This window comes from Callorhinus ursinus, unplaced genomic scaffold (assembly GCF_003265705.2).
Source record: "Callorhinus ursinus isolate GAN/ISIS: 27379988/994484 unplaced genomic scaffold, GSC_fseal_2.0 scaffold129, whole genome shotgun sequence".
In the NCBI taxonomy this organism is placed as follows: domain Eukaryota; kingdom Metazoa; phylum Chordata; class Mammalia; order Carnivora; family Otariidae; genus Callorhinus; species Callorhinus ursinus.
The window spans coordinates 484,641-497,450 of NW_027397191.1; the positions used below are offsets into that span (position 1 = coordinate 484,641).

The 12,810-nt window shown below is 48.8% G+C and overlaps 3 non-coding genes across 3 annotated transcripts; 1 reads left to right on the top strand and 2 right to left on the bottom strand.

Moving 5' to 3' along the window:
- The first annotated feature begins 939 nt into the window (after positions 1–939).
- On the top strand, positions 940–1,011 carry TRNAM-CAU (transfer RNA methionine (anticodon CAU)). Its single transcript has one exon. It is a non-coding gene; the product is annotated as a tRNA-Met (tRNA).
- Positions 1,012–3,562: 2,551 nt separating this feature from the next.
- Positions 3,563–3,634, bottom strand: TRNAQ-CUG (transfer RNA glutamine (anticodon CUG)). Its single transcript has one exon. It is a non-coding gene; the product is annotated as a tRNA-Gln (tRNA).
- Positions 3,635–7,204: 3,570 nt separating this feature from the next.
- TRNAQ-UUG (transfer RNA glutamine (anticodon UUG)) lies at positions 7,205–7,276 on the bottom strand. Its single transcript has one exon. It is a non-coding gene; the product is annotated as a tRNA-Gln (tRNA).
- Positions 7,277–12,810: the final 5,534 nt, after the last annotated feature.

Consider the following 12,810-nt stretch of genomic DNA (forward strand, 5'->3'; position numbering starts at 1 on the left):
CGAAAGTTAATCCCCAGGACAGCTCTAGACCCTTCTGATGGAGAAGGCACAACCTTAAATCTATTTAACACACCTCCTCCTGCGCACTGGGCTTGTCCGGGTCACCTCCCCGTGACTGGCCTCCCGCACACGAGTTTCTCTCTTTGTCCTTAGCGGACGCCGGTGCCGAGTTCAGCCCACCTCTGGGACTGGCTCCTCTCCCCCTGGGTCTCTCCCAGGCGCGCAGGAGGCATACCTGTTAACAAACTTCTCTTTTTCTTTCTCTGCTCTCTTGTTACAGAGTTCCCAGCCAAGGGCTTCCAAGAGTAGAGAGAAAATGAATTTCCCTCCCCTTCCAGAGTAACGGACACCCTATGTACCCTGGGGCTGGGTCCACAGGTCCTCCGCGAAGGCGGAGAGACCCCTAGAAAGGCAGGTGCAGAAGCTGGTGACCCAGCGGAGGAAGGCTGCACGGGGGCCGCGGGTTCCGGGGACTGGATGGCCCGGGGTGCGGGGGGCTGGAGGGCCCCGGGGTGCCGGGTGCTGGAGGGCATGGGGTGCCGGGGGGCTGGAGGGTGCGGGGGGCTGGAGGGCCCCGCGGGTCCGGGTGCTGGAGGGCACGGGGTGCCGGGGGGCTGGAGGGCACCGGCCTTCGCTCCAAGCCCGAGGTAGAGGCAGAAACCACAGGAGCCGCGCGGTCCACCGCGCAGACGCCTCCTCCCAGCCTCTCCGGGGGCCGGGAAACCGGGCTCCTGCGCTCCTCCTAGCCCTCAGGGGGTGCGGGCCTGGGCCTAGAGAGGCTCACCGAGGCGCGGCCGGCTTCCTGGAGGAGGCGGTCCTGCGGAGGCCGAGGCTGGAGCCAGGCGCAGGGGAGAAGGAAGTAAGGAAGGTGTGAAACAAGCTGGTGAAGGGCCTGGTCGTTCCCATGGTAAATAATAAGAGCAAGCCCGTTGCTCGCAGAGCAGAGTGGCGCAGCGGAAGCGTGCTGGGCCCATAACCCAGAGGTCGATGGATCGAAACCATCCTCTGCTAACTGCTTTTGATTCCGTATCTGGAGGGAGATGGCCTCAGAAAGTTAAGTGCATGCTCATTAACTAAAATTCGTCTCTGACATTGCATCTGATTTCTAGATATGTGTGGTATTTTCCACCCTTTTCCCCAATTGAGTGTATAGTTCCCTTCTTGCTCATTTCAAATGGCGGCAAATCTTACCTCTAGAAGAGAAAAAGGGAAGGTGACAAACCCAGTGTTTGCTTCCAACAGGTTAACCCACCTTCCAGTGAATAGAATCTACCTCAAGGTGGCATAGCACTTTGTATTTCCTTGCATATTTTCTTATAACTGAAGGAAAAACATTACTTTTGCCTGAAACCATTGGTTACCGTAAATCTATATTGTCTTTTTTACTTGGGTGGGAGTTTTCTGTTTCTTTCCCTCTTTTGTCTATTTCTATGCATGATTTCATTACATTCATTTCAAGTTGATGGTAATGCGCTGCAAATTTTTCTCTAAAGCAATTTATGTACACTAACTGGGAAGATGTCTTTTATAGCCTCTCCTTGTCCATATCCACAGAAACTGGATTGCTGGGAATGTCATGAGAAAAACAAGAAGTTAAATGTGAAATGGTAGAAAACAGTGGAATACATTAAAATGAAACATTTTGTGCATCAAATTCCATGGACAAACAAGGAAGAAAAATAGTCTTTCTGATATATTTGCCGAAGAAATTGAGAGAAAATTACTAATCGAAATACTTTTAATGCGTGCCTAGAGTGTGGCAGGAAAATATAAAGTCTTCTAAACAATGGGAATTCACAGAGCAAGATAACAAAAGCAAAAATATTAATAAGAAGGTGTATGCGGTAGACCTGGTATGTTCCCTCAGTTTAGTGGTGAAGATGTTCCTGTTTGGCAAGACCAACCATCTTCAATTTATTTTGCTTGTTTACCCCCTAAGAGCATTTTAATTAACTTTAAATGTCCAGGTATAGTAGATCGGTTGAATAAACAGTGACATACGGACTCAAAGGAGAAGACCTATGCAGCTACAAAAGACATAGACTGATTTCAGGAGATATTACTAAGTGCGGGGTGGGGTGGGCAAACCAGCGCAGATGAACATTACACTATGTTACCATTTTTTAAGACGGGAAGTTAGGAAAACCTACACATTTAGTATTATTCATAGATAACCCGTGAAACTGGTTATCTTAGAGGGTAGTAATAGTTGGGGGGGGGAATTGAGTATAAAGGACTATGGGAAGACTATTTCGCTGAGTATACTTTTTTGCAAACTTTTACCTTTTGAAAGCATGTGAAAAATCTGCCTGAAAATTAGAAATGAGCCAGTCTGACGGAGATGATGGAGGGGGCTGCTTTGGCCCATCCCTTCATTGTTTTAACCAAGAACAGTGTCTTTAAGCAATTTTAATTCCTTGGAGTCTTTATGAATTGCCACAGTATTTTGTGTTCTCACACATTGCTTTCCAGTGGTCTTCTGAAAGGTTTCCTCATAAATTTAAATCACTCCAAAGAATGTAAGTGCTAGCATATGGTAAAATTTGGACATGAAGAAAGAGTCCAATCAATGATTGGATTTTGTCCATTGGAAACTAAAAGCTCTAACAATTTGATATGCACTAGCATTCTCTAAAAATATACTTGGTGAAATAAGGACAGAGAGACAAATACCATATGACCTCATTTGTATGTGGAATCTAACACAAAAACAAACAAAAGAGCTCATAGATACAGAGAACCAATCGGTGGCTGTGGAGGCAGAAGGTGGCAAAATGGAAGACCAGGGTCAAAAGGTACAAACTTCCCGTTACAAGAGAAGTAAGTCCTGGGGAGGTAATGTACATCATGGTGACTGTCATAAATAATACTGAATTGCATATATGAAACTTGCTAAGAGAGGAGATCTGAAAAGTTCTCATCACAAGTAAAAAAGAAAATGTAACCATGTATGGTAATGGACGTTAACTAGATTTATGGTGATCATTTCACAATATATATAAATATCAAATCACTATGTTGTACACCTGCAACTAATGTTATATGTTAATTATACCTCAGTTTAGAAAATATGGCATGCTTTTATTTAACAGTTGAAAAACGTTCATGAATTCTTTTTTCTTTTAAAAGTATTTCTATTCTATAACTGTCCCAGAATTATGTCCCAAAATATTGCATTTCTATGCTTAAAGGCTGTGATTACCTTATCATACTAGTCTAAAGCAGAAAAACATAAAAATTGAGAAATGATTTGTAGTTATTTCAAGTGTTTGTTTTAAGTGTTTTTCTTCTGGTTTGAGTTGTCTTTAAATTCAATAGCATGCAATCAATAAAAAGTAAATATAAAATTTTTCATAAGTATACAGTATATGAAAAAGAAAATTGTATTGGAACTTAGTGAAAGGGACGGGATTTCCGCCCCCCGCCCCCCTTTAGGTCATTAGGTCATGGGTCTGCAGATGACAATTTCTAGGGGCTGGAATGGAAAGGATTTGGTACAGATAGTAAAATGATTAGTAGTTTACAGAAAGGAGCTAGGAATTGAACTAAAAGGCACAGAAAGAGGTCCCACCGAGATTTGAACTCGGATCGCTGGATTCAGAGTCCAGAGTGCTGACCATTACACCATGGGGCCCCCTTAACGTGGGCTCTTTCTGATGTTTAGATGACAGTTTTCCTCTCCCAAGTCCCCTGGCCTTTCTGCCTAAAAGGTACATGTAAGCACGCGCTGCTCTGCCTCTGGGATGATGGGGACCGCTACCTGTTGCACACCCTCTGCACCAGAGTCTTAACAGAAAACATCGGCTTCCAGACGTCAGGAATCCTCCCCTCCAGCCCCGAATTTCTCCCACGCGGTTCGGGAGCTGGGCGCCCGCGCCCCTGTTCCTTCGCGGGAAAGCGGGCGAGGCCGTGGCGGAGGCCGAGCCCTCCCCGAGGTGCAGGCTCCGTGACACGTGTTTCGTGGCGTTATCTCACCGCAGGCTCACGGCCGCCCTGAGCTGGGACCATTGTCGCTCTTTACTGGGGAGACACCTGAGGTCCTCACGCTGCTTTATCAGAATCTCTTCCTTCCGCCAACAACGGTCCTGAGAAGGTAGCCGGAGCCTGCGGACGCCCTGCCCGAGAGCTGTCCACGCAAGTACAGGTGCTCGGACCGCGGGGCGGGAGGAGGGTCGCGGGGGTACTTGTGGGGGGGGGCGGGGGACGAGGAGGGAGGGGGGGCGCGGGGGCACTTGGGGGGGGGGCTGGGGACGAGGCGGGAGCAGGGTCGCGGGGGTACTTGGGGGGGCTGGGGACCAGGAGGGAGGAGGGTCGCGGGGGCCCCTGTGGGGGGGCTGGGGGCGAGGCGGGAGGAGGGTCTCCGCGGCCCTGGGGCACCTCGGGTCGCGGTGGGGGCCCCTCAGGAGCGCTCCCGCACCAGCCCCGCGCCCTCGCGTCCTCCTCCCAGACGGAAAGCGGGCGCAGGGGAGGCCCCCCGAACTCACACGAAGGCTCTGCGCCACCTGTCGCACCCGTTGCCCGCACTGGGGTGGGCGCCCTCCGTCGAGCCCACGCGGCCGTGGGGAAGGCGCGCGCGTGTGTGGAGGGGGCGCGTCTTGCAGAAAGCGGGACGCCGTTCTGACCGCGCGCCTGAGGGAGCTACCTGGGGGCCTCCCGCCCGCTCGGGGCGCGACTGCACTCGGCGTAGGGGCGAGGGCCGCGGCCACTTCCTCGGCTGCGCGGGGGGGGGGCTGCCTCCCGGGGTCTCAGGGCGTCGCGGAGCCGCGCTTCCGGGCCGGCGCGCCCTCTGGTGGACATGGGCGGTAAAGCGCAGCGGAACAGCCCCCAACGCCCCAAACAGGGGCCGCTCAACTCCACAACACGCAGCTCTCCCTGTAAATACCGGGCTTCTCGGGGATTCCCTTGCAAAGGGAGTTTTGCAGGGTGGCTCTTACTGGACCACTGGGTCTTTTCTGGAAAGCTGGGCTGGGAATTTTCCTCAAGCTAGAACAGGTGGAGGATGGTCAAGGTCGGTTTGTTGTTTGCACAGAGGTGGTAGGAGATCCTCGGGAGAGAGGGTAAAAATCCTCCACAGGTGAGTCCAAACTGTCAAAACCTGGCAGAGATGAGGAAAAGGTCCTCACAAAGGAAATACGTTTAAGCCTGCGCTGTGAAATCCGCAGATTTCTCATTCCTTGACAAAACTAGTCAGAGATGAATACACTAGTTTGATCACATCTTCCAATGCTAAAGGGAAAAACAGTCCCAATGGCCTTGGCCCTGCGGGGTCCAGAAGGCGCCCCTGACTTGAGCAGCCCTGGATCTCCGTTTAGCAGACAGGATATCTGTGCTGCTCCTGGGCCGCCCCCTGCGGGCCTCCTTCCCTCCCTCAGCTGATGCGGGGTGGGAGCCAAGGTGGGGCATGAGTAGGAGCCCACTAAGTGCACGGTTCAGAAGGCAGTGTCTCCTTCCTGAGCCCTCAGAAAGGAAACAGGGGCACCTTCAGCCCAAAACCTTGCTTCCTGGGCAGCACTCACAAATCTTCAATTTAATCACAAACGTGCTATTCGTGCTTTCCAGAGGCTAGGCCCCTGACAGGCACTGGGCTCCTTACAACCAACAGGTAATCAAAACTAGGCGCATGCAGACCTCAGGATGAATGGACAGGTATGCAGCAAAAGGAACCTTTCTTCCCTGAGGTGAATTATCACCGAAAAACATGCAAAATACAGTGGTCCAATCCCCCCACCCCTCCTGCCTTTAGCTACTGAGTGGCCTCATTAAGACAAGTCATGGTTGGGGCCTCCGACTCTTGGTTTTGGATCAGGTCGTGATCTCCCTATCAGGGGACTGAGCCCCTGGTCTGGGCTCTGGGCTCACCAGGGAGTCAGCTTCCCCCCCTGCTCCTCCCCTCTGCCCCCCCCCCCCACCCCAGCTTGCTCACTCTCTTTCTTAAATAAATACATAAATAAATCTTAAAAAAAAAAGTTGTGGTTGAAATTCATCTCCAGGGAGACTTGTGCTCCAGTCTTGGGCAAAGCCTGTTCTTAGCGCAGGTGTAGACTTGGGGTCCTCGAAGGAAAAGGAGTCAGAAGAAATCTGGGGAAGCAGAGCAGAACGTTTTGGAACCAAGCATGGACAAGAGCTCTTCTGGGTTCTGGGATGATCAAACCAGAGCAGGTGAAAGGCTCTGCGCTGGGCAAGTCTTTATGAACTCCTGCCCCGAGCTAGGGGCTGTGGGACGGAGAACTGAAAGGTGAACAGGCCCCAGGACCGATCCCTCCAGCAGGAGAACGTGCTGTCTTGAGCAGGAGGGAGGGCCTGTTAAACGAGCGGTTGGGACAGGTGTGAGAACAGGGTTTGGGGTCCTGAGGAAACACAGAGGAGGCACTTAAGCCCAGGTATAGGGAGCCAAGGATCGCCTCAGGGAGAAGGCTGAAAGGTCTAGGTTAGTATTTGAGGAGTGGGTAGAGAATTGGACCTCATAGCCCGAGCGCAGAGAGGAGGCCAGAGCCACATAGCACATAAAAGCTGACAGGAGAGGGGGAAATGGGAAACTGGAAACAAGTTCAGCCCGGCTGGTGACTAGAAGCTAATGCGGGCGGGGGTCTGTGAGGGGCAGGAACGGCGAAAATGAGGCTGGAGTGGAGCTGTGCGCACGTGAAGGTAGCAGCCATCGAAACGGGGGAGGCCGCGCCTCGAAAGCCGAAAGGTGGCGAATGCTCCGCGGTGAGCCCCCTCGAGGGCGGCGGCATCCCTGAAGGACGAAGACAGAACCCCAGAATTTGCAGCTGCGCTGGGCCCGAGGGCCGGAGTGAGGCCGTCCCCTGAGCGTCGGGGGGGACAGGCGTGGAGAGCGCCCCCGAGGCCGCTCCTCGGCCCGGGTTCCCGTCCCGTTCCGGCCTTACAGTAGCAACGTGGCCCTCCTTCTAAAGCCCAAGTCCTCGGTCGTGCGCGCAGATTCCCCTCTGGGAGGCAAGCAGGGCCGACGGGGGAGCGCCCCCCCGGCCCCCCGGGCCGCCCGGGATCCCCGCACTGCTAACTGGACTGGCCGCCGCTTCTCCCTGCGCCTCTCTGCCCCTGGTCTCGCTGCCCCACGTGGGCTCAGACTTCCTAATACTCGTGCTCGTTCTGGCTGCCCTATTGGCTGCATTACAGGGGACAATGTTTTAAGAGAGGAGATAGCAGGGAGAAAAATGAAAAATTTTGCAAATAAGATTCGCGAAGGTCCCACCGAGATTTGAACTCGGATCGCTGGATTCAAAGTCCAGAGTGCTAACCATTACACCATGGGGCCGGCGGGGGCCGCTGCCTAGCGAGTAACTCTTGTGATGAATGTGCATCACCGAGGCACTAAATCCCTACTGCCAGCATTAAAAGATTGTTTCTCCCTCTCTTTCCGATCACACTGCACCGCCCCCTTGCGGGGGGTGTTTTGAAATCGTGTGAGTGTGGTGGTGGTCTCCATGCATGGGGGCCCAAATGGCTCGAACAGGTCCGGAGCAGAGAGGCTGGAAGTCCTGAGGGTCTCAGGACAGTCCTAGCAGAGAACCATCCTTAGGATCGCACAGCTTTTGCAAACGGACCTGTATGTTTCATCTGGTTCTCAGGGCCTTTTCTAACAGCGACATTCCTGCTCCCGCCTTGGTCCCCTTCCACCCATCCCGAATTATCACACCTACAGCTCATAGGGCAAGGTAGGGCCTTGTTAGGGCTTTGACTTTTATTCTGAGGTGGGAGGTCACAGCTTCCGGTTGGGTGTCCTGGGACTCACCCTCGGAATGGTGGGAGGAGTCTGACCACCGGGAGGCCACCATCCTGTTAGGAAGCCCGGCGCGCACAGTAGTAGCTCCGGCTGGCAGTCCCAGGGCCCGCGCGGCAGCAACCGACAGACCTGTGAGCCAAGAAGCCTACAGAGGAGTCTAGCCCGCAGCGCCTCTATCGAGAACGACCCACCTCAGGAAAACTCCCCTCTGAGGTTCCGGACATGCCCAAGCGCATCCTGACCAGAGTCCATGAATATAACAAAAGGTTTGCTTTATGGCACCAAATTTTGGGCTGGCCTACTATGCAGTAACAGTAACAAAAACAAAAACAAAAACAAAACAAAACCCCCCAAAACCCACAAACCCCTCTAGAAACAGCAGTTGTCCCTATCTACTCCCTCAGTACTGCCCAAGAGGACTGGCCTCCATTTTTTTTTTTTTTTTTGGCACCATAAGTAATATGTTAATGAACATCAGTGTTCGTGTCTTCTTATGGGCCTGTTTAAGATCTTGTTATATACTTCCAAAAATGATGATTGTTTACAGAATTGTTAGCCTTGGGTTCTGCAAAAGTAGGATGAAACGGGAAGAGTTAAAAATATGAAGTAGATGCCTAAGGATAAGAAAACTCCCCCAAAGACATCCTCTAAGCACCATGTATTGTTATTCTATTAAGCAATAAAAAGCCATCCGTTGGGACATCAGTCCCTCAGTGTCATTCCAGACTGTCTTGGTGCTGGGGGTATGTATGGCTGGGAACAAGATTCCTCTTAGAATTCACCTCTTTAGGGAGAGTTTTACAAGAATGTCCTTCGCTTTCCTAGATCTAGATCCTAGCAGAGGTGGGGCCATCGTCTCTTATTTTGCAGAGCTTATCTTCAACTATGTAAAAACCTTCAGGGTTTTGAGGCTCAATGCAGGAATTAAGTTGGACTCAGAGAAAGAGGCAGACATGTGAAGCTCAAAACTTCTCACCCCATTACTCCCTTTGCTACAACCACACCAGCCTCTCTTGCTGTTTCCAGAACACACTAAGCAGGGAGCTGACTGGAGCACTTTGCCCTCGTTCCTTCCACCTACAGTAGCTTCCCCCCCATGGTGACTCCTTCAGCACTCGATGCCAGTGAGTCCCTAATTGAGGCCCTGTCTGCATACCCTCCAACAAGCTGTGACTCCCAGCTCCTTATCCACTTCCTTGCTTTATTTTATACAAACTACTTCATCAAGGAGCTGACATATTATAGATTTCATTAATTTATTTCCTATTGTCTGGCTCCCTCCTCCTCTCGATGTGCCACAAGAACAGGAACTCTCACAGGCTTTTTTCACTGTGTCTTCCTCAATGCTAGACTAGCACCTGCCGTATAATAGATAGTCCTATTTTATGATTAAATACATTAATTTTCTGTACACACAGAGGTAAAGTTACTGGCTCTCTAATGATTTGCCTGACTTGTAACTGGGTTTGCAACAATGTGCATATTCTTCTTCTTCCCTTCATGCGTGATGCTTAATTATGTTCCTGTTACACACATAGTCTCAAGCTCCGTGGATTATTCAGTCCTTTGTGACAGTTCCTATCTTGTCAGCACGTTCTATGTTCTGAGACAGACTGAAGAGTAAGTTCATAGAGAAAAATGGGAGGTTAAAGGAAACCATTTTAGAAAAGAAGCTTGCATGAAAGAAGATGGGGAATGTTTCTATACTAAACAGAAAAAGAAAAACCAAAGAAGTCCCTTCTTACTGACAATAAGCCAGTAAGTACATACAAAAGAAGGACCTCCTGGATGGTAGAAGACAAAGCCCCGTCAAAGGATGCCAATTCTCTTGTAAGAAAGAAAATCGTCTTCAACCTCTTTTCTATTTCTTCATGTAAAATATGAATCCAAGGCTGCCCTGTGGGGCCCAGTCTGCGAACCATGTTGCCTGGCCAATATGAAGTTCTCGGTCAGTGTTCAAAGCTGCCACCCCATTATTTTCAGTTAATAAAAACCCCAGAGTGTCACTTGATTTGTAAGGGGTCTCCTGGGACTTTCAAATGCTAGACATTGTTGCACAGATCTTAGTCCTGGATCCGAGCAGTGTGCCATTCTGGTCTCCTGGCTTATTTGATCATATACTACAAAGATAACAATGTTGCTATGAAGTCTTTCCTTTCAACAGGTAATAAATACTTGTAAGATTCCTCTGCTAGTTCCAAAATAGACCAGTGTTACTTTCTTTTCCTCCTTTTTGCTCATGGAGCAAAGAAATCCTATGAATGCTGGATTGATTTAATAAATAATTTGAGAGTCTGCTTCACTTAAATAACCATACACTCTCATATTGGCATCTAGAATTTGGCATATTTCAGAATCTTACTTGATAAGCTCTTCACAATCCCTACCTAGTTGTTTTATCCTGAGGTCCTGTCATCATTTTAAGGAGCCTGCGCCTAGTACAGAATAAGCCCTGGGTTTGACATTCCATCAGACTCATTGCTCAGCCCCTTGGCTTGCTCTTTTCTGCCTACCCTTGTAGACTCTAGCCCCACCAACTAGTACTGATCCCTGGAATGTGATACCCACTTTCTTACTTCATCTGCTTAGACGAGTTGTGTATCACCCCCACCCCTACTGGGAACATTATCTATCCTGTGCTCCTGAGGCTTTCCACACACATCTTTACTGAGGCATTTATTTATTGATATTATCTTATCAATATTTGAGCACGGGTATTCCCAGATTCATTCATTCAGTGGCAATGCACCCATGATTTAAAATTCAAAGAGCATTAAAAGGGTTACAATTGAAAAGATCCTCCCTTTATCCATGGCAGCTTACCTAGTATCCCTCTAGAGATATTTTACAATTGTATAAACATACATGTAGGAAATTCTGCACACTACTAGGCATAGTAGTAATTTAACTCATAAGGTTGTTAGAAAGATTAAATAATTAGATGTATGTAAAGAATCTTTTAGGACATTATCTGGCAATAAATTTAGGACATTGTCTGGTAAGCAATAATTACTAGCTACTGTTATTATGAAGAAGAGCATTCTCAATTGTTTTTACCATCAGATAGAATAATGCACTGTAATTCATTCCCTTGTTTTTGATCACTCAGATTGCTCCTAGTCATTTGTATTACAAACTGGGCCATTGCAAAACCCTGTAATATGCCACTTTGTACATTTTCAAGAATGGTGCAGTTCCAGAGGTGGTGTTTGTGGGTGTAAAAATATATGCATTGTTTTGAGAGATGTTGCCAAATTTTCCTCTATGAAAGTTTTACCTATTTTCAGGGCCACCAGTGATGAATGAGAATTAAGATCACGGAGTCTTGTTCAGGAATTTCCATTCCTAACCCAACATACAATGAGCAGCCTATAGTGAAGAGTAAATGCTAAATAAAACGTTAGTTAATTGGAGAGAAGAATGGTTTAGGAAATACAGTTGGGTTTTGGGGGGCAGTAAGAAAAGCATTTTAAAATCCACCTTGGCCTCTTGTTTGATGGTAAAGTCACTGAAGATTATTGGAAGGCGAGGTAGAAATAGTTAACTTTGATCACTTTGAGTTGGTCTGCTATTACAGAGATTTATTTGAGAACCTGGAATGAATAATAAATAAATATTACTGCAGTTTTGTTAATACCTTATTGCAACAGGGTGGCAGAAGATCATAAATAGAATTTTGGGCAGACTATATTTGATTTATTGGCTTTCCTGTAGCAAAATGCTTTCCTATTGTAATAATGTGTCTTCACATTTATTATTTCACGTGATTCTAATACATATGAAAAGATACAAAGGCAAAAAGACAAATGAACATTGAGACAATAAAAGCTGCAAGCTCCCTTTACATTTATCAAAATCATCTTCAAGTTATTCCCATTTTAGAGAGCAAAGATGCAGAGATCCACAACTTATGTAATTTGCTGCAAGACACAGAGCCAAGAAGTGGCCTTGTTGTGCTAAGAACCTAGCCCTGCTCTGGGAACATAGTTAATGCCCAATAAAGTTGAATAAATGAGTAGTTACCATGAAAGAATGATCGGTAGAAGCAAAGGCCTGTTTTCAGTCTTCATTTGCACTTTCCATTCTCACAAATGTGGGGATTATGAAACAGGCAGATCTTACAAGCACGGACTCAAAATTTGGAAGCTTCAGTTCCATTCACCCCATTTTTTGCTGTGTGACCTTGGGAAAGTTACTTCTGTTTTGCCTTGAGAAACGGAGATGATTGTACCTACTTCATAGAGCTGTTCTAAGAAGTTCGCACACCTCGAGCCCTGGAACAAGCCATACTGTACACCGTGCGTTTACTAGCAGTACGTGCATTCCACAGATCGGCACTCAGAGTGGTTCAGTACACCCATGCTCACACAGCAAGTGGCGGAGCTGAAGCCAGAAGCCGATCTTCCCATTTCTATTCCAAGGAGTTGAAGAACGTCACTGTACCTAGTGCTCACATTTGCAGCTTGGCAAGTAGCTAGCGGAGACCCACATTCACTATTTTTCTTGCCGCAAATATTCACATGAGTCCACAGCACCCGTTTAACCCTGCGAAGGCACCGCAAAGACTGCCTCACCTTCCCCCAAAACGGCCTCAGAGACTCAAAAGCTTCGGGACCTCCCTGCCCCCCCCGCCTTGGAACGTGGAAGGAAGCGGAACCAGAACGCTGAGGCTTTCCCGCCCGCGCTACTCTAGTTTTCAAATTTATCTGAAGGGCTCAAGACTGTGTCCCCGCCCCTTCCCTCTGGAGTGCGCCAGTTTACTTTTGGCCTTAAGGTTTCCATCTACAATATCATCAGGTCTAGCTGGGGCAAAAGTAGGAGGAACTGGGACTGGGTAAGGGCAGTGCCAAGCACCACCGTAACGTGGGGCGCCGACAACATGCAAGCACCGCCAAGTTCCTCATCCGGCCTCACTTACCGGAGACCCGCTCAAGGTGTTCTGGACAACGACACCTACACGGAATACCATGTATTTTTCGACAGTTAAAAACGCAACAGCTCTTTCTCGGTAAAAGTTAAGTGGCTCTGAAAAGAGCCTTTGGGTTGCGGTCAGCGGCCGGCGGGCT